The following is a 20,829-nucleotide window of genomic DNA, read 5'->3' as shown; positions in this document are numbered from 1 at the left end:
AATACATTTATACCATTATAAAAAAAACATTTATAACATCATAAATAATAAAAAAAACATTTATAACATTATAAATAATAAAAAAAAAACATTTATAAAATTATAAATAATAAAATACATTTATTAAATTATAAATAATAAAATACATTTATAACATTACAAATAATCAAATACATTTATAACATTAAAAATAATCAAATACATTTATAACATTATAAATAACCAAATACATTTATAACATTATAAATAATCAAATACATTTATAACATTACAAATAATAAAATACATTTATAACATTACAAAAAATAAAATACATTTATAACATTATAAATAACCAAATACATTTATAACATTATACATAATCAAATACATTTATAACATTATAAATAATAAATACATTTATAACATTATACATAATCAAATACATTTATAACATTATAAATAATCAAATACATTTATAACATTATACATAATCAAATACATTTAACATTATAAATAACCAAATACATTTATAACATTATAAATAATCAAATACATTTATAACATTATACATAATCAAATACATTTATAACATTATAAATAATAAATAAATTTATAACATTATAAATAATCAAATACATTTAAAACATTATAAATAACCAAATAAATTTATAACATTATAAATAATAAAATACATTTATAACATTATACATAATCAAATACATTTATAACATTATAAATAATAAATACATTTATAACATTATACATAATCAAATACATTTATAACATTATAAAAAATCAAATACATTTATAACATTATACATAATCAAATACATTTAACATTATAAATAACCAAATACATTTATAACATTATAAATAATCAAAAACATTCATAACATTATAAATAACAAAATACATTTATAACATTATAAATAACCAAATACATTTATAACATTATAAATAATAAAAAATACATTTATAACATTATAAATAATAAATACATTTATAACATTATAAATAATCAAAAACATTTATAACATTATACATAATCAAATACATTTATAACATTATAAATAATCAAATACATTTATAACATTATAAATAACAAATACATTTATAACATTATAAATAATCAAATACATTTATAACATTATAAATAATCTAATACATTTATAACATTATAAATAATCATATACATTTATAACATTATAAATAATCAAATACATTTATAACATTATAAATAATCAAATACATTTATAACATTATAAATAATCAAATACATTTATACCATTATAAAAAAAACATTTATAACATCATAAATAATAAAAAAAACATTTATAACATTATAAATAATAAAAAAAGCATTTATAACATTATAAATAATAAAATACACTTATAACATTATAAATAATAAAAAAACAATCATAACATTATAAATAATAAAATACATTTATAACATTATAAATTATAAAAAAAGCATTTATAACATTATAAATAATAAAATACATTTATAACATTATAAATAATAAAACATTTTTTTATAACATTATAAATAATAAAATACATTTATAACATTATAAATAACCAAATACATTTATAACATTATAAATAATAAAATACATTTATAACATTATAAATAACCAAATACATTTATAACATTTTAAATAACCAAATACATTTATAACATTATAAATAATCAAATACATTTATAACATTATAAATAATCAAATACATTTATAACATTATAAATAATCAAAAACATTTATAACATTTTAAATAACCAAATACATTTATAACATTATAAATAATCAAATACATTTATAACATTATAAATAATCAAATACATTTATAACATTATAAATAATCAAAAACATTTATAACATTTTAAATAACCAAATACATTTATAACATTATAAATAATCAAATACATTTATAACATTATAAATAATCAAATACATTTATAACATTATAAATAATCAAATACATTTATAACATTATAAATAACCAAATACATTTATAACATTTTAAATAACCAAATACATTTATAACATTATAAATAACCAAATACATTTATAACATTTTAAATAACCAAATACATTTATAACATTATAAATAATCAAATACATTTATAACATTATAAATAATCAAATACATTTATAACATTATAAATAATCATATACATTTATAACATTATAAATAATAAAAAAAACATGTATAACATTATAAAAATAAAAAATAAAACATTTATAACATTATAAATAATAAAAAAAAACATTTATAACATTATAAATAATAAAATACATTTATAACATTATAAATAATTAAAAAAAACATTTATAACATTATAAATAATAAAATACATTTATAACATTATATATAATAAATACTGTTAGTAATTGTTAAACTGAGATCTGATGCTAAAGTCCTGTAACGTGATTCATCCTGCATTCATCATTTCCTGCTCACACTGATCTGCATGAGCACAATACAAGCTTTCACTGTATGATGCTTCATCCCAGGTTCCTCTGATTCTATTCAATCCAAATCTTATTTTACTCAAGATAAAAAATATCTTACTGAGTTCATCTTTATCTTCAGGTTCTTCCTTCTTCACAGGCTTCATCTGGAAACCTCCACACTGTTGGTCCTCTGGGGTGAGGTGTTCCTCAGAGGTGACGTGTTCCACAGGGATTAAAGATCCTTCACCTGAAATGTCTTTGTTTTGTGAAAGAAGAAAAATAAGTTTGTTATTGTTGGTAGTAACGACCGACTTCTTTATTAAGCACTTAAGTTAGAACTAACAGACACGTACTTCTATACTATCTGTCAAAAACACGACCTATAAACCTTTGTTCAAACAGGGTTTCAGCTGATTTAATAATAATAACAATACAACCGCAATTCAGAAAAAGTTGGGACAGTATGGAAAAAGCTAATAATAATATAAACACAGACTTTGACTTTTATTTGATGTCAGACAGGATGGAGCAGAGATGTTTCATCTTTTATCTGTTCAAATTCATTTCATTTATTAATAAACATCCATTCCTGCGTTTCAGGCCTGCAACACTTTCTAAAAAAAGGAGGAGAGTTAAGATCTGGATGGAAGGTGCAGACTCATCTCTCCAGGACCATCAGCACAAACAATCACGTATATATTGAATATATCAGCTTATATACTCGACTTTATTTCTTCTCATTCATTACCCAATCATTCAGCCACTTGTATTCACCCGGCATTACTCTGTAATTATATACTAGTGTAAACACGGTACAGTCAGCATGATCTGTTTAATCTTCTTTATCTTCTGTCTCCTCATTTCACTCACCTGCTCACTTATGCACTAAATATACTAAAATATTACAAGAAATTCAGACACGACCAAATTAGGAGAAATGATTTTGCTCAAGTCTTACTGAGTTCATCTTTATCTTCAGGTTCTTCTTTCTTCACAGGCTTCATCTGGAAACCTCCACACTGTTGATCCTCTGAGAAGAGCAGTTCCACAGAAGCCACAAGTTCTGCAGGGATTAAAGTGACTTCACCTGAAATTCATCAATATGAGAAGAAGAATCTCAACAACTGGAGGAAACTGAAGGTTGTGGGTTTGGTTCCTAATAGGGATGTCCCGATCCGATCTCACAGATCGGGATCGGGGCCGATCAAGGCATTTTTAACTGATTGGAAATCGGCTTTAGTAATGTCGATCATAACCCGATCTTTTGTCCATGCATGTCCGCTGTGTGGAAATACTTTAAATTGGAAAGTGAAACAAGTCCAACAGCGGTGTAATGTCTGTAATGCGAGCGTTTCACGAGGCGGTGGGAGCAGAGCTGCGTTCATTACTGTAGAATTTTACTGTTTATATGGTGTGTGAGTCGAGGATTACTCCGGTTTACAAAACAATAACTTTTAATCCGAGTATGAAAACTTCAGGACCAGAACACACAGCTTTTACCAGTTTACGTGTTACAAGACTGAACAACATCTCAGTATCAAGCTCTCTGATTGGCTTAGTTATGTAACCGAGCGTCGTAGTGATGCACTCGCTTAATAAAGAAATTAAATACACGGTATATTCACTAATTGTCGGGAGCAAAACACTTTGTTAACTTATTCTGTTCCGAATAGCGGACAGCCAGAGCCGAGCACGCTATCCCATGCACTATGGAAGCCCCAAAGGGTCAAAACACACTCACTTTGCGTAGAAACGTCCATCAATCCATTGTCACAATACAAGCACTTTAGGAACTGGCTTTCCTTCATAACAAAAGAGTGACTTTCCGTTTTATTTTGGTATTCAGGTTTTACTGTAATGCTGTTAAGTAACTTATTTGTTTTTTTATATTCAAGTTAAGCTGCTACACCACTTGTGAGTGGAGATTTTTGTTCATTTTTAGTGTATCACTGCATTAAACAGAATTATGTTCTTTGAATATAAAGTTCAAAGTGAAACTGTAATTATCTCACTTCATTTTTACTACAATGCTGCACTAGGTTTGTTTACTTTTATTTTGTAAAAGAACATTAAGCAATAGTTTGGATGCAGGCAATTTTTTCCCTACAGCACTGCAGAGCTATTCAGTTGTTAAACATGTACATTGGATTAATTGGAATAACTGTAATGTACTTGAAGTGTGCACCGTGTAAACAGTGTTATCTAGTTCTTATCTAGACAATATCTAGAAAATACAAGTATCGGTTTGATAATCGGTATCGGATCGGGATCAAAATTAAAGATCGGGATCAAGAACAAAAAAACGTGATCGGGACATTCCTAGTTCCTAATCATAAATAAATCCTAGTTACATTAAAACTTAAATCGAGACTGGAGTGTAGCAGCTGTACTGTACTACTGTACTGTACTACACTAAACTGTACCATACTGTACTGTATAATACTGTACTGTACCACACTGTCTGGTGAAAAAGTGGCATCATGCTCTATATTTACTTACAGAAAAAATCATCATCATCATCATCATCATCATCATCATCATCATCCTCCTTTTGTATTATTTTATTCTGGAATTCTTCATGTTGTAGATCCACAGGGGTGACGTCTCCCTCTTCTGCTGACTGCATTATTAAAGATCTAATAGACAGACAGACAGACTATTCAACTATAAACAAATTTCAACTGTAAACAAAGTTCAACTGTAAACAAAGTTCAACTATAAACAAAGTTCAACTATAAACAAAGTTTAAAAATATCACGTGTTTATATAGAACTGTGAGATTTAATCATGAAGAAACTCAATCAGTTCCGCTCAATTGATTCATTTTGCTGGATCGGTTCAATGAATCGGTTCATCAGTACTGAATCATATGTGATGCTAACAGTTAGCGGAGCAGCTAAAAGTTTGTGTGTTTAAATAAAACTGAAGTTAAATCTCCTCAAATCCTCACAGTGATGTTTTATTATGAACTCTAGTTTTATTATTAATTAGAATGTGGTTATAATTAAATATAAGGGTTATAATTAAATACATATTTTACTTACAGATGAGGCTCTACAGTACAAACACAGCAGCTTCTTGTTCTTCTTATGATGTTTAATGGCGGTTGGCAGAACAACTTAAGACGCACCAGCGTCACCAACTGGACTGGAGTTGAACAGCAGCTTAGCAGTAAAACATCTCCATTAGCACATCTGTATTAGTGGTGTGCGATACTGAAAAATTTCATATCGATCCGATACCAAGTAAATACAGGGCCAGTATCGCCGATATCGATCCGATACTGATACTTTGTACTTACTTTCATGTAGGGTAGAGCAGTGTATCATGATTTATGAGGTGAATGTATCATCAATTTGCTTTGACTAATAAATGATTTTGTGTTTATTAGTTCATCATGTGCAGTAAAAACCCACTACAGTTTATAGGTGAATAAAAAGTAATTTTATTAATGTAATAAACTTTAATGAAGTCTGGGGTTTTTGTTAAGAAACAATTATATAATAAGAAACATAATTCCCCCTCTCATAGTACACTCTGACTTTTTGTAAAATAAAGTACAGAAAAAGTTCCGGGAGTCTCCAGCATATACATAGCGGCTTCCTCATTCCCGCAAGTCAGATAAAATCTCCTGGAATCTACAACGAGCGGCCAAGAACGACACACACGCACACACACACATGAAGGAGACACAGACTTTTTTTACTACGACTGCGTATTAAATCTGTTATCTGATATACAATCTAGCGCACTGTGTAGGGAACATAAATCAATTGTCTAATATACTGTCTAGTGCACTAAGTAGGGAACATAAATCTATGATCAAAAATACAATCTAGTGCACTCTGTAGGGAACATAATTAATTATGTAATACAGTATCTAGTGAACTGTGTAGGGAAAATAAACCAATTGTCTAATTCACTATCTAGTGCACTACGTAGTGCACTATGTAAGGAACATAAATCCGTTATCTGATATACAATTTAGTGCACTATGTAGGGAACATAAATTCATATCTAAAATACTATCTACGTAGTGCACTATGTAGGGAAGCGACTCCTTCAGCTTCCAATTTCTTGGATTGCTGAGTACTATCAACTTAGTGAATCGACTCTTTCGAGTCTATTCCTGTCCTTCGACTTAAAGAATCGGATTAAAGAATCGACTCAAAGAATCATTTGATTCATTTGAACGCGCAGACTCACTCGCTCTCCCGCTGTGAGCTTCTCAAACTAGAGGTGGGTGATACCGGGAATTTTGGTATCGATCCGATACCAAGTAAATGGTACTTTTACTTTTTTGAGGTAGAAAAGGAGAAACCACAATACAAAATAAAAATAAAAATTCTCCCCTCACTAGACATCTTTTCTAGTTCTTTCTTTCTTTGTTTCTTTTTTCAAATAGAATTGTTCTTAGGAAAAACAATAAAAAAGAAGGAATTTTCTTCCTTTCAGTGCAATTCTGTTTTTTCTTAAATAAACAGTGTAAAAAAATATCACTCAACACAACTTAAAACAAAATGTCCTGAGGTAGAGGGCTGACAAACCACAATACAACAAAATTAACACACCACAACAAATACTGTAAACAGTTTCAAACTTGTTCTGTTTTTCAAGTCGAACAATACAATAAAATAATACAAAGAATAAGGAATTTCTTCCCTTCAGTGCACTTCTGGCTTTAAACAAAATAAAAACAATAAGTGAAAAATAAATAAAGAAGGTATAAATAAAGAAAGAATACAGCTACACTGTGGGCCCTCCCCCCGTTGAGAACAAAGGATTAGAGATTTTTATTTAAGAACAGTATCATGTCTCTCTCCGTACTGTGACGTGTCGACTCGAGGAGAGCGCTGAGTGGGCGGGTCAGGCTGAGCCTACCTGCATGTCTGTTTGGCTGGCGCCGCTGAGCCACGTGACGGTGCAACAACAAAAGACGACACAGCGCAGCGCTACTCTTACAGACAGAGAGTAGACTTTGATGAATCCGCGAGCGCAGCAGTCAGCTTGAGTATCGATCTTTTTACACGAGTATTGCTCAATATCAATACCAGCGTTGGTATCGATATTATCGATATTTGGATCGATCCGCCCACCTCTATCTCAAACTGAACTCCGTCTTTCTGCACATGAGGAAGAAATCTATGTAGAGATCTCAAATAACATGAACCTGAAGGTATGAACTTACATTGTAGAAAAGAAAACAAGCCAGTAGCAGCAGTGTGCACATTAAACCATTTACAGAAGGGTCATTAAGTTTGGCTAATTGAAATAATGGCATGTTTCTGACTAGAATGAGAGGGGCAGTAAAAAGATCTCACACTTGTCAGAGACAATGTTTGAAGCCCAGGTTAATAGGACCTGTTAGTTAGAGAAGGATCACTTGTTTGTTAGTTTAAGTCCAAAAGCAGGTGTGGCCCGTACGGGGATCGAACCCGCGACCTTGGCGTTATTAGCACCACGCTCTAACCAACTGAGCTAACCGGCCTGTTCATCTGTACTTTCTTTAGATCTTTGTACATAATTCTACACTAACCCCATTCAAGCAGCTGAAACGCACTTTAATAATACTAAGAGGTTTTGTAGGTTCTTCTATGTGTGAACTATCTAAACTATATTTCTTAAAGTTCTTGACTGAGCTTAATGCCACCAACCAGTGACTGGAGCAGATACGACTCAGGTCCTGCACACAGTAAGTAGTGCTGATACACAGTACCAGCCTGCACACCAGAAGGGCTCCAAACATCAAGTTTTCACCAGGGCCGGAGTTGGGCCCCTTTTTCAGACCGGGAGTTTCATGAACAAACCCGGCCCACTTTTTCCACGGAGGAAAATTTTGAATAAATAAAACAGCAGCTAGCTCTTACAATGACTTTTTATTGGGTATAAGTTCAGGTGTATGTTGGTAAGTTAACAGAAAACACTTCACATAAACAAGTTTAATTCAAATTTAAATCAGATAAAGATTTAAAAGGTAAAAATGTGATAAAGATGAAAAAAGTATTTACATTTGTACAGGAGCAATAAGTTGAAATAAAAATTAAAATTGCATTTGTCTTTTCAACAGAGAGGTGCTCTATTGTTAGGTTTACACTAAACTCTTAAGTAGCTTCACTATTTAGTGGCTACCTAAAGCATCAAAAGCCTCCTAAGCAGTGCACTTTATTAATAACGGTGTCATTGTCTATAGACATGAGACATTGCTTATCTGCTGCTCTGAGGCTAAAAAACATTTCATTAAGGGTTAGCCTGTTTTGCTGAATAACATAACATGCTTGAAGTTTTTTTTTTCTTTTTTTTTTCTTTTCTTTTTAACACTTTGGCCTATAATATGATGGTGTAAAATTGATAGTGATTTAGGCTATTTGTCTTCATTTGTTAAAATAAATTAGGCTATCGTGCTGACATCTTTCTGAATGTCTGAACAATTTAACATATATCATGTATATTCTCTATGTTATATTTTACATTACAGATAACTATCTTAGTTTAAATAACTCTGTTAGACTATCCTCTACCTGTCCCTTCAGTACCCAGACAGCACAATACGTAGGTGAAGCATCGGTAAAACACCGCCGTGTAGGAAATTCATCGCGTTCTATTTTTAGACGTAGGATATTGGGAGGCAAAACGTGGAAGTGTCGCTTTTTGCTTTCCTATGCAACGTGCATCGGCTGAAGATCGGAACATCGCGTTTTCAGCTCCACTGTCGCATCAGGGTCACATGGAGCCGTGGTCAGAGAAGCCCGCTTGGGACTGAAAGATCACCGGTTCTAGTCATCAGACTGTATCAACGATTTTAAAGGAGCAGAGATGTACATGCAGGAAAAGTAAAGCCAAATATTACCCATAAGAAAAAGATATTTTACTGATACTATCGTCAACAATAAATATAAACTCAGGACACACGAAATTCACTGTTGGTTTTGGACAGAAAATGAAATTGCTATATTAGATTTATATGCACTGCCCCCTGGTTCCATGAACTATAGCTACTGTATAGAAATCTGAATCTGTAACTGGTCATATTGTGTACACTGCCAACCCTGGTTACTATAACAACCACTGTATCAGAGAATGTAATGTGGCCTTTCATTAAAAAAATAAATCAATGTCAGGTGTAAAATGATAACCAGACAGTAGCAACATTTACAGTCACAAACAAATCAGGTTGGTTTACTGCAATGGTAGTTTGAAATGCAGTGGCATTAATAAAAATATTGTTTCAACAAGAACACAAAAAGCTCAATAAGAGCATTTTCCACACCTTTAACTGTATACACAGGTGTAAAATATGTAATTTTTAAGATATAAAATATTCTTTGCCAGCCCATTACAGCTTCACATAGTGCCCAGCTCACTCTCTTCCTGCCAGCAGCAACAGAATTTCTGTTATCCATCAATGAACATTTAAAGGAAATGGTATCCTACACCTAACACCAAAGATTGCTGTGGCCATTTATGATCTGATAAGCAAAACATAATTTATCATGTAATGTTGAGCATTTAGCAGTTTGCAATAAAATAAATCCTTCAGCTAATAATTAAGGTTGCTGTGGCTGTTTATGATCCAATCAGCAACACTTGCTTCATTTGTACATTAGGCTTATTAATGCTGGCAAATTTTCTCTTCTGATTTACAAAAAATGAATTTGTAGAAATGCTTCAGCTGATGCCAAGTAGCCTTTATTACATGGAAACTTGCAGAAAATATAAAAATATTATAAGGTCAACATCATACAACAGATAAAAATTGAGTTTAATGTGCATATAACAATATAGAACATGATGTAACCTTAAAAATAGTGAGCCTGCATGAGATTACAGCCACCTGTAATATAGTTTCAGTTCAGAGTTGACTGAATAAAATATTTATCGATTTAAACACATTTACGAATGATGGTAGAACCAATCATGTTAAAATACAACATAAATTGAACTTGAGTTGCATATGTTCAATTCCCAGGATCCATGGCTGAAGTGCCATGGGCACCGGGGATGGCTGCCCGACACACTGGGTGTGTGTTGACTGGTGCACTGGTGTGTGCGTGTTCACTGCCACAGATGGGTTAAATGCGGAAGACATTATTTTATAGTCAATGCGAAATCTGACCGGGAGCCAGTGCAGTGTGCATAAGACAGGGGTGATGTGTTCATATTTTCTGGTTCTAGTAAGGATTCTGGCTGCTGCATTCTGGACTAACTGCAGTTTGTTTATACACCTACTGGAACAACCAGACAAAAGGGATTACAATAATCCAACCTAGAGGTAACAAAAGCATGGACAAGTATTTCTGCGTCATGTAGTGACATCATAGCTTAGCAAGGTTTCTAAGATGACAGAAGGCTATCCTGGTGGTGATAGCTACATGAGCTTCAAAAGAAAAACTGGAATTAATAATCACACCAAGGTCTATAACAGCTGTACATGGTGTAACTGAAATACCATCCAGAGTTACTATGTAATCAGAAAGTTTACTTCTAGCTGCCTGTGGTCCTAATATTTTTTATTATATCATTTAGTAAAAGAAAATTGTTCAACATCCAGAGTCTAAACTGGTGTCTCTCATCTGGATGTGCTGACACATAGAACTGTGTATCATCAGCATAACAGTGAAAGCTGATACCATGTTTAAGAATAATATTAACCAGAGGTAGCATATCTATACATACAGTGTATCACAAAAGTGAGTACACCCTTCACATTTCTGCAGATATTTAAGTATATCTTTTCATGGGACAACACTGACAAAATGACACTTTGACACAATGAAAAGTAGTCTGTGTGCAGCTTATATAACAGTGTAAATTTATTCTTCCCTCAAAATAACTCAATATACAGCCATTAATGTCTAAACCACCGGCAACAAAAGTGAGTACACCCCTTAGTGAAAGTTCCTGAAGTGTCAATATTTTGTGTGGCCACCATTATTTCCCAGAACTGCCTTAACTCTCCTGGGCATGGAGTTTACCAGAGCTTCACAGGTTGCCACTGGAATGCTTTTCCACTCCTCCATGACGACATCACGGAGCTGGCGGATATTCGAGACTTTGCGCTCCTCCACCTTCCGCTTGAGGATGCCCCAAAGATGTTCTATTGGGTTTAGGTCTGGAGACATGCTTGGCCAGTCCATCACCTTTACCCTCAGCCTCTTCAATAAAGCAGTGGTCGTCTTAGAGGTGTGTTTGGGGTCATTATCATGCTGGAACACTGCCCTGCGACCCAGTTTCCGGAGGGAGGGAATCATGCTCTGCTTCAGTATTTCACAGTACATATTGGAGTTCATGTGTCCCTCAATGAAATGTAACTCCCCAACACCTGCTGCACTCATGCAGCCCCAGACCATGGCATTCCCACCACCATGCTTGACTGTAGGCATGACACACTTATCTTTGTACTCCTCACCTGATTGCCACCACACATGCTTGAGACCATCTGAACCAAACAAATTAATCTTGGTCTCATCAGACCATAGGACATGGTTGCAGTAATCCATGTCCTTTGTTGACATGTCTTCAGCAAACTGTTTGAGGGCTTTCTTGTGTAGAGACTTCAGAAGAAGCTTCCTTCTGGGGTGACAGCCATGCAGACCAATTTGATGTAGTGTGCGGCGTATGGTCTGAGCACTGACAGGCTGACCCCCCACCTTTTCAATCTCTGCAGCAATGCTGACAGCACTCCTGCGCCTATCTTTCAAAGACAGCAGTTGGATGTGACGCTGAGCACGTGAACTCAGCTTCTTTGGACGACCAACGCGAGGTCTGTTCTGAATGGACCCTGCTCTTTTAAAATGCTGGATGATCTTGGCCACTGTGCTGCAGCTCAGTTTCAGGGTGTTGGCAATCTTCTTGTAGCCTTGGCCATCTTCATGTAGCGCAACAATTCGTCTTTTAAGATCCTCAGAGGGTTCTTTGCCATGAGGTGCCATGTTGGAACTTTCAGTGACCAGTATGAGAGAGTGTGAGAGCTGTACTACTAAATTGAACACACCTGCTCCCTATGCACACCTGGGACCTAGTAACACTAACAAGTCACATGACATTTTGGAGGGAAAATGACAAGCAGTGCTCAATTTGGACATTTAGGGGTGTAGTCTCTTAGGGGTGTACTCACTTTTGTTGCTGGTGGTTTAGACATTAATGGCTGTATATTGAGGGAAGAATAAATTTACACTGTTATATAAGCTGCACACAGACTACTTTTCATTGTGTCAAAGTGTCATTTTGTCAGTGTTGTCCCATGAAAAGATATACTTAAATATCTGCAGAAATGTGAGGGGTGTACTCACTTTTGTGATACACTGTACATAGATGGGCCTAAAACAGAACCTTGTGGAACACCAAACTTAACCTTACTGTGCATAGAATATTCACCATTTACATCTACAAACTGATAACGGTCACTCAAATAGGCTGTTCCCTAAACTCCAACAATATTTTCTAGCCTATAAAGGAGATCAATGGTGTCAAAAGCTGCACTTAAGTCAAGCAGTACAAGCAGGGAGACACAACCCTGATCAGAGGCCAGTAACAGGTCATTCACAACTTTAACCAGCGCTGTCTCTGTGCTATGATGAGGCCTAAACCCTGACTGACAAATGTTATTTCTATGCAGGTATGAACATAGCTGCTGTGCTACAACCTTTTCTAGGATTTTGGAGATGAAGGGGAGGGTTGATATCGGTCTGTAATTAGACAACTGGCAGGGGTCTAGGTTAGGTTTTTTGCCAGAGGTTTGATAACTGCTTTAAATGATTTAGGGACATAGCCAGTACTAAGAGATGAATTGATCTTTTTTAAAAGAGTTGTATCTGTTTTAGGAAAGTTGTGGGTACGGGATCTAGTATACATGTTGTCGATTTTGATCAAGAAATTAGTGAAATTAACTTGGTCTCACGGAGAGGGTTAAAAGACTCTAAACGCTGATCTGATGTAACTATACTGACATCTAGTTGGTTTGTCATCAGATTGCTCAGGTTTAGATTAATAGTATTAATTTTGTGCCATATGTTTTCAACTTCATCACTGAAAAAATTCATAAAGTTGTCGCTGCTAAATACTGATGGTGTGGATGCTTCTGTAGTGGTGGTCTTCCTAGTTAGTTTTGCTACAGTATTAAATGTAGGATTAGTTTTGTTTTCTTCTAGCGAGGAGAAATATTTTGCTCTAGCAGCACTAAGAGCTTTTCTATAATTTAGGAGACTCTCCTAAGTTTGACTCTGTTCTAAGACAGTCATTCTGCTGTTCACTCAAGGGGAGGCTGCTACAGGAAGCCAGGGAAGGGTACACAGCAGGGAAGTGATGTGTTTGAACTTTTGAAGGTTGAAGACAACTTAAGCTGCTGCTCCATAAGATGATGTCCGTTGTACATGCTGAGATTCGAGCCAAAACCTGTGTCAAAAGGAAGAAAAGAAAGAATAAGTTGAGTGTTGTTAAGCAAAACAATGGTAGACAAAGCCAAGTGAAGAAAACATCACCAAATTAGGTTATGACGAACACTGCCATATTGTTATTGCTGTACTGTCCTGCTGCAGTGGCATCAGATCTGTTTTTTTTTTTTACAAAATATATACACAACAAATGAGTGTTTCAGCTAAAATAGCTCAATAGATCAAGTTACAGAAGACAGTATATTTGCTGTACACATTACATAATAACCAAACATTAAGTGGTTTAGTTCCTTAAACATCACATGTACTGCATGCAGCACCTCAGATTGATCTTTCAGGCAGTCCTTTACGCCAAACTTGTTTTTAGTAGGGTTGAACTAATAGAAAAACTAAAATTAGGGCAATAATCTTTGAAAAGCAATACAGCAGTGTATTCTGATAGTCAGTCAGACATTTTCTCATCTGCTTAGTCCGTCAGAGTGGTGGTTTGTCCGGAGCCCACCCGGAATCACTCAGCACAAAGCAGGAATACATATACCACATACCACACACACACACACCGAGGGGCAATTACGTGTATCCAATAAGCCTACCCTTTGTGTTTTTCAGGAGCAGGGAGGGAACCAGAGCACCTGGCGAAAACCCACACAGACACAGGGAGAAGCTCCAAACTCCTCACAGACAGATGCTGAAGCGAGACTCGCCTGTATAGTTTTTCAATTCTAGCAATATCTTTAAGTCATATATTTGACACATAAAAAATTAAGTCTGGTAATACCTATAAACTGTGATTGCCTGTCATTATTTTCACATTTGTTTAATTCTGTTTTGTGAAAATAATAAATATTAAAATATAAAATATCACTCCAACGGGTCACATTTTTTACCCCAGTGGTGGAGCATGGAGTGATGCACATTCAAACGGTAAAATATTTAAAGCATAAGACTGAATATCTGTGCATTAACACATCTTAGTGAATTATCCCATACTAAATTAGTCAATTTAGGGAACATTAACAAATAAGGCTAGTATACTGAATAAAGTATGCAACACATTAACCACAAACAGCCTATTTATTATGCTGTAGGCATTGTGATTCTCTTGACTATCACCTTATGTTGCAACTCGTCTGATTTTAAATTAATAACAAAGGAAAAAGAAAAAGTTAGTGAGACTGAAAATACAAGGCGAGTTAAACGTCTTAAACAATTGATCATAATAGGCTTTATGGGAAGCTCATGCTCAGTACAAAAATATTGTACTACCGTATAAAAGTAAAATGTAAAAAATAAAAAAGTTACTCTTTTACTATATTAAATGTAAGTTATACTTAAGCAATCTTGATGGTGTATATTAATAACCTACTGTAGGAGCACTGGGTGCTGCATGGTGAAGGAGCAGTGATGCCACAGTGATGCTACAGACTGCCAAGTGGACCAAGGCTAGATTAAAATTCAACATTTGCTGTGGCTGCAATTTCATTCAAGGTCAACACCCATTCCATTTCAAGTTATGTCAATCCATTTACCTTCAGTTTTAGAAAACCAAAAACCTCTGTGAACACACCAGGCCCAGTTCTAACACCCTGCATCCATCTTTGCAGGGCTCTTATTCTTGGTAGAGGAACCCTGCACTACCTGCAGGGTCTTGTAACCTGTTGGACCAGCAGCAAAGTGATTGATCTATTTCGTCCCTTTTGTGTTTAGTCTGACTAATGCCTCAATTTAGTCATTTTGAAAAAGTGGTCTTTAAATGATTTGCCCCCAATTCACTTTGTTTGAGAGCAGCATTATTGTTCTTTATTATTTTAGTGCTGCTTTTGCTTTTTTTCTTGTCTACAGGGTGGGCCATTTATATGGATACACCTAAATAAAATGGGAATGGTTGGTGATATTAACTTCCTGTTTGTGGCACATTAGTATATGGGAGGGGGAAAACTTTTCAAGATGGGTGGTGACCATGGCGGCCATTTTGAAGTCGGCCATTTTGGATCCAACTTTAGTTTTTTCAATGGGAAGAGGGTCATGTGACACATCAAACTTATTGAGAATTTCACAAGAAAAACAATGGTGTGCTTGGTTTTAACTTTATTCTATCATGAGTTATTTACAAGCTTCTCTTTGTTTACAGCCATTGACATGTCGCAGAGGTTAACACGCAGATAGAAATTGTGTTGATGTCTGGTGAACGCAGTACCCGGGTCATTGCAGCAGATTTTAATGAAAGACACCCTACGAGACCACCCATCTCCCATGCTACAGTTAGCAAGTTTCGTGAAACTGGTTCAGTGTTGGATTTGCCAAAATGTGGACGCATGAAAACTGTCACTAATGAGGAAACATCAGTGGCTGTCCTAGCTTCATTCAGCAAGAGCCCACAGCGTAGCACTCGCCGCATGTCACTGGAAAGTGGCATCAGTCGAACATCCCTTCAGCGGATATTAGCTACTCACAAATGGCACCCTTACAAACTCCAGCTGCTGCAGCATCTCAACGATGATGACCCAGATCGGCGCACTGAATTTGCAGAATGGGCAAAACAAAAATTGGAACAGGACCCTCAGTTTACACAGAACATTTTGTTCAGTGATGAGGCAAACTTTTATGTGAATGGTGAAGTTAACAAACAAAACCACCGCTATTGGTCTGACACTAACCCACATTGGATAGATCCCTCCAAGACTGTTGGAACACAAAAATTGATGGTATGGTGTGGTATATGGGGTACAAAGATAGTGGGGCCATTCTTCATCAATGGAAACCTCAAGGCCACTGGATATTTGAAATTGCTACATGATGATGTGTTTCCCTCTTTATGCACTGAAGCTGGCACGTTCCCTGAGTTTTTCCAGCAAGATGGTGCACCACCACATTATGGGTGTCAGGTCCGAGAATTCCTAGATGAACAGTTTCCTGGAAAGTGGATTGGTCTTCTGAAACTACGGATACTGGAAGCCTGTGCTAGCATTTCTTCTGCGGTGTTGCTATCAGTGTGTGAAGAGTGGGAGAAGAGGGTTGCATTGACAATCCAACACAATGGGCAGCACTTTGAACACATTTTATAAGTGGTCAGAAACTTGTAAATAACTCATGAAAGAATAAAGTTACGTTAAAACCAAGCACACCATTGTTTTTCTTGTGAAATTCTCAATAAGTTTGATGTGTCACATGACCCTCTTCCCATTGAAAAAACTAAAGTTGGATCCAAAATGGCCGACTTCAAAATGGCCGCCATGGTCACCACCCATCTTGAAAAGTTTTCCCCCTCCCATATACTAATGTGTCACAAACAGGAAGTTAATATCACCAACCATTCCCATTTTATTTAGGTGTATCCATATAAATGGCCCACCCTGTATATATTTTTTAACAGATCCCAATGACCTTTCCCTATTCCTTACTTTAAATAAATCAAACTTTAAGCTTCCCAGTGCTGTGGTTTTTGTTTGTAAAAAGTGCAAATGCAGTGTTTGAATAGGATTACCTCATTTTTGTTGGTGTAATCTCTGGTAATGTTAAGATGTGTGTCAGTCACTCTGAGCGACAGGAGCATCTCCAGGCAGCACAACAAACCATGGTGGAGACTATATGCAGGACAACGCAGAGGAAAGAGCACAGACAAACTGTTTAAGTTCATGAGACATTCATTTAATGAATTTATGATGAATGGTAAATAAGTGCATAGTAAAAACAAGGACAAGGCACATGTGTGTGTGTGTGTGCACAGATATATAAATGTGTTTTAATGTGTCATGTCCTGTCTAGACATGAGGCGTTTGAATGTTTCCCTTTTAATAGCAGATTTCTGCACCTGCAAGTCAATTTTGGCTTCTTCTCCTTCTGTTGTATTTAAAAGTCAAAGTTTACACTAGTCAGTAAGTTAAGATTACACAGACCCTCAGTTAAATATATCAATAAAAATTAGGATATGACTTCTTTTGACAACCATACCAAGTTTAAGAACATAAAGGTGCACTCACACTAGGCGCTGTTGCCTTGTACAATACCAGAGAATGATTGTACTCCCTTTTCCCCTGTGCACACTGCTATGTTCTGGGCCCGAGCACACTTGTGTCTTCACTATGCAACTGTTTTGTTGGAGAAAGGTATGTTTGCTACGACAGCATATTAGGGCCACTGCTAAATACATGAATAAATACATACATTCATACATGGATAAATGCTCTTTAACCAAGGTAACTCTTTTCTTTAAAAAAATGCATACTGATGTAACTATGTAAACATGTTGATGTGCTATATAAATATTGTTAATCAATGTATTTATTAACTATTGATTAGCAAAACTCACTGTTTTGTCTGAGTCCACATGAATCTATTGACCACCAAGCGTACTGAACTGCCTTCGATGCGTCTCACTCAACACATCTATGCTTGCAGGCTTGTCACGTGTCACTTTGTTCCCTAATTTTGGTTCAACTGCAAATACATATGACCAGTATAAAAGCAAACCAGGACCCAATGTATTTGTTTCGTGTTAAATATAGCGTCATCCCCTGTAGCAAGTAAAAGTTTCTCCTCCTGATCAAATGCAATGAAGCATACCTTGGTCTAGCTGCTCTAAATCCTACATATACACCTAATAGGGACAAAAGTATTTGGACACCTACATATTACACCTACAGGAGAATTCATGACATCCCACTGTGAAGGCTTTCTACAAGATTTGAGTGTGTCTGTGGGAATTATTGTCCATTCATCCATAAGAGCATTTGTGAGGTCAGGAAGTGATGGACAAGAAGACATGGCTCACAATCTCCATTCTCCATTTCCCAGCAAAGGTGTTCGATGGGGTTGTGGTCAGAGCTCTGTGTGGACCGATCACGTTCTTCCAGACCAAACTCACCCAACCATGCCTTTATGAACCTTTCTTTGTACACTGGGACACAGTCATGTACAAACAGAAAAGAGCCTTCTCCAAACAGTTCCCACAAAGTTGAAACCAAATAACTGTCCAAAATGACTTGGTGTAATGAAGCATTAAGAATTCTCATTCCCAGGCCTAGACCAAGCCCTGAAAAACCCCATAACATTATCCCTGCTCCACCAAACTGGGTTGACACTGTGCACTCATTCTCCTGGCATTCACTAGGTGTTTGATTTTATATACCTGTGGCAATGGGACTGAACAAACCCCCTAAATTTAGTGATTAAGAAGTGTGTCCCAATACTTTTGTCCATATAGTGTATAAAATCAAGCACTTAGTGAATGCCCATACAGAGCTCTGACCTCAACCCCCTCAAACACTGCTGGGATAAACTAGAATGAAGATTGTGAGCCAGGTCCTCTCATCCAACATCACTGTCTGATCTCACAGATGCTATATGAACTGATCCATTTCCCACAGACACACTCTTGTAGAAAGCCTTCCCAGAAGAATGGGAGCTGTTATAGCTGCAGAGGGGAACAGACTATATATAAAGGTCTATGGATTTAGAATGGGGTGTTATAAAAGAATACTTTAGTCCATACAGTGTAGCTGATGATATTTACTAGACTGAACACCCTGAGGAGGGCGGCGGGAAAGTGTGAAAGTGACTGCACGCGCTAGCAGTCTCGCGCAGTTTGAGGGTATAAAAAGCCGTTTTTCACCCTCAGTTCGTTATTTCTGGCTTTAAGGAGTTTAGAGGTAAGAAATAAATAAAATAAAACACAAGATATGAAAAATTAATATGTTATAATGGGTGACAAAACAATATAATATACCGGTATATTAATCAGAATAAAATAAATCTTTTTAGATTAACCAGGTTAACTTGAGTTAGCTTTGAGGCTAACACAGATGGATTGTTGTGGTAAATAAAATACCAAACAATATTTTTCATTTTCAGTTTGAGAGGAACAACATTATTAAACGTTTAATATTTCATTAATTCTCGAAATATATAATTCAGAGGAGTCGATTCCTCTACACCGATCGCCAGAGGAGTCGATTCCTCTACGCCGTGCCGTGGTTAACACTGAGTCGACTCAGAGTCGTGATTTATTAGTTGACCATCGAGCACCAACAAAACGGAACACTGTAAATTCTCTTAAGCTCTAAGATGTTCAGTAGTAAAACATTAGGCACAGTTTAAACACACACTTTAAACTAAATGTCCAACGTGTCTGACTCCAACAGGCTAAACAGCTGAGCTGCTCACGTTCAGCACAATATCACTGACATATACTGGACAATTACCATTTAAACAAGAACTTAACACATTACCGACATTTCTTAAAGCTTAATTACGTGCCACTACTGATAACAGAGGAGGACAAATCCACGAGCATCCCCCGTTCTGCTCCCACACGTGGACTAACTGTTTACAGCTCACTGCAGACAAGAAGCGCCTACTTTCAGAGAAAGATCTGACTGACATCCAGAACCACCAATCACCAAATTACGCCGATCGGACCAGCGAGCTGAGGGCGGGACTAAATTGATGTCCCATATGCAAATTAAATATGTAAATAATATAAAATGTTCGAATATTTTTTTACATTTTAATATATATTGTATTTTGTGATTTAATTAAAAGGGTAAAAAAAATTGAGATGCAATATTGTTATGTGCAGTGCGCTCTGGCCAGGGATTCGCTTACAACTCTGGGTCAGAAGAAGTGATTGACACTTCTGCAAACCAATAGCAGGGACTTGGAGGAAGCCAAAGAGGCGATTAGCCAAGATCACTCCCACTTAGTGAGCTTTGGTGAGGGAGAGCGCGTCAATCAGTAACAGATGCGCTGGAGCTTAGAAAACATGCGCGCCTATATCTGAAGAAGCGCTGTGGAATCCCATCTGGGCAAAACCTCTTACAATAAATCTACGTTTACTTGTTCATCACAGATAAAACAAATAAAATCTTTATGTTTTGTTAGAGACTATTTAAAATGTTTTGGGAACACATTGCACATTCAGAAAATGCTCCAGAATAATTTAATGGATTGGCCCAAGTGAATAAAATAATTATGACTAGTATGTTATCCACAACAGTTAAATA

The 20,829-nt window shown here is 35.5% G+C and overlaps 1 non-coding gene and 1 pseudogene across 1 annotated transcript; one reads left to right on the top strand and one right to left on the bottom strand.

The window, feature by feature from the left end:
• The window catches only part of LOC134326282 (zinc finger protein 850-like), a 151,292-nt pseudogene that overhangs the window by 62,325 nt on the left and 68,138 nt on the right, over positions 1-20,829 (top strand).
• On the bottom strand, positions 7,853-7,926 carry trnai-aau (transfer RNA isoleucine (anticodon AAU)). Its single transcript has one exon. It is a non-coding gene; the product is annotated as a tRNA-Ile (tRNA).

This window comes from Trichomycterus rosablanca, chromosome 14 (genome assembly GCF_030014385.1).
Source record: "Trichomycterus rosablanca isolate fTriRos1 chromosome 14, fTriRos1.hap1, whole genome shotgun sequence".
NCBI classification, from domain to species: domain Eukaryota; kingdom Metazoa; phylum Chordata; class Actinopteri; order Siluriformes; family Trichomycteridae; genus Trichomycterus; species Trichomycterus rosablanca.
Note: the sequence above shows the minus strand (reverse complement) of the source record. Positions and strands in the feature narration are given on the sequence as shown.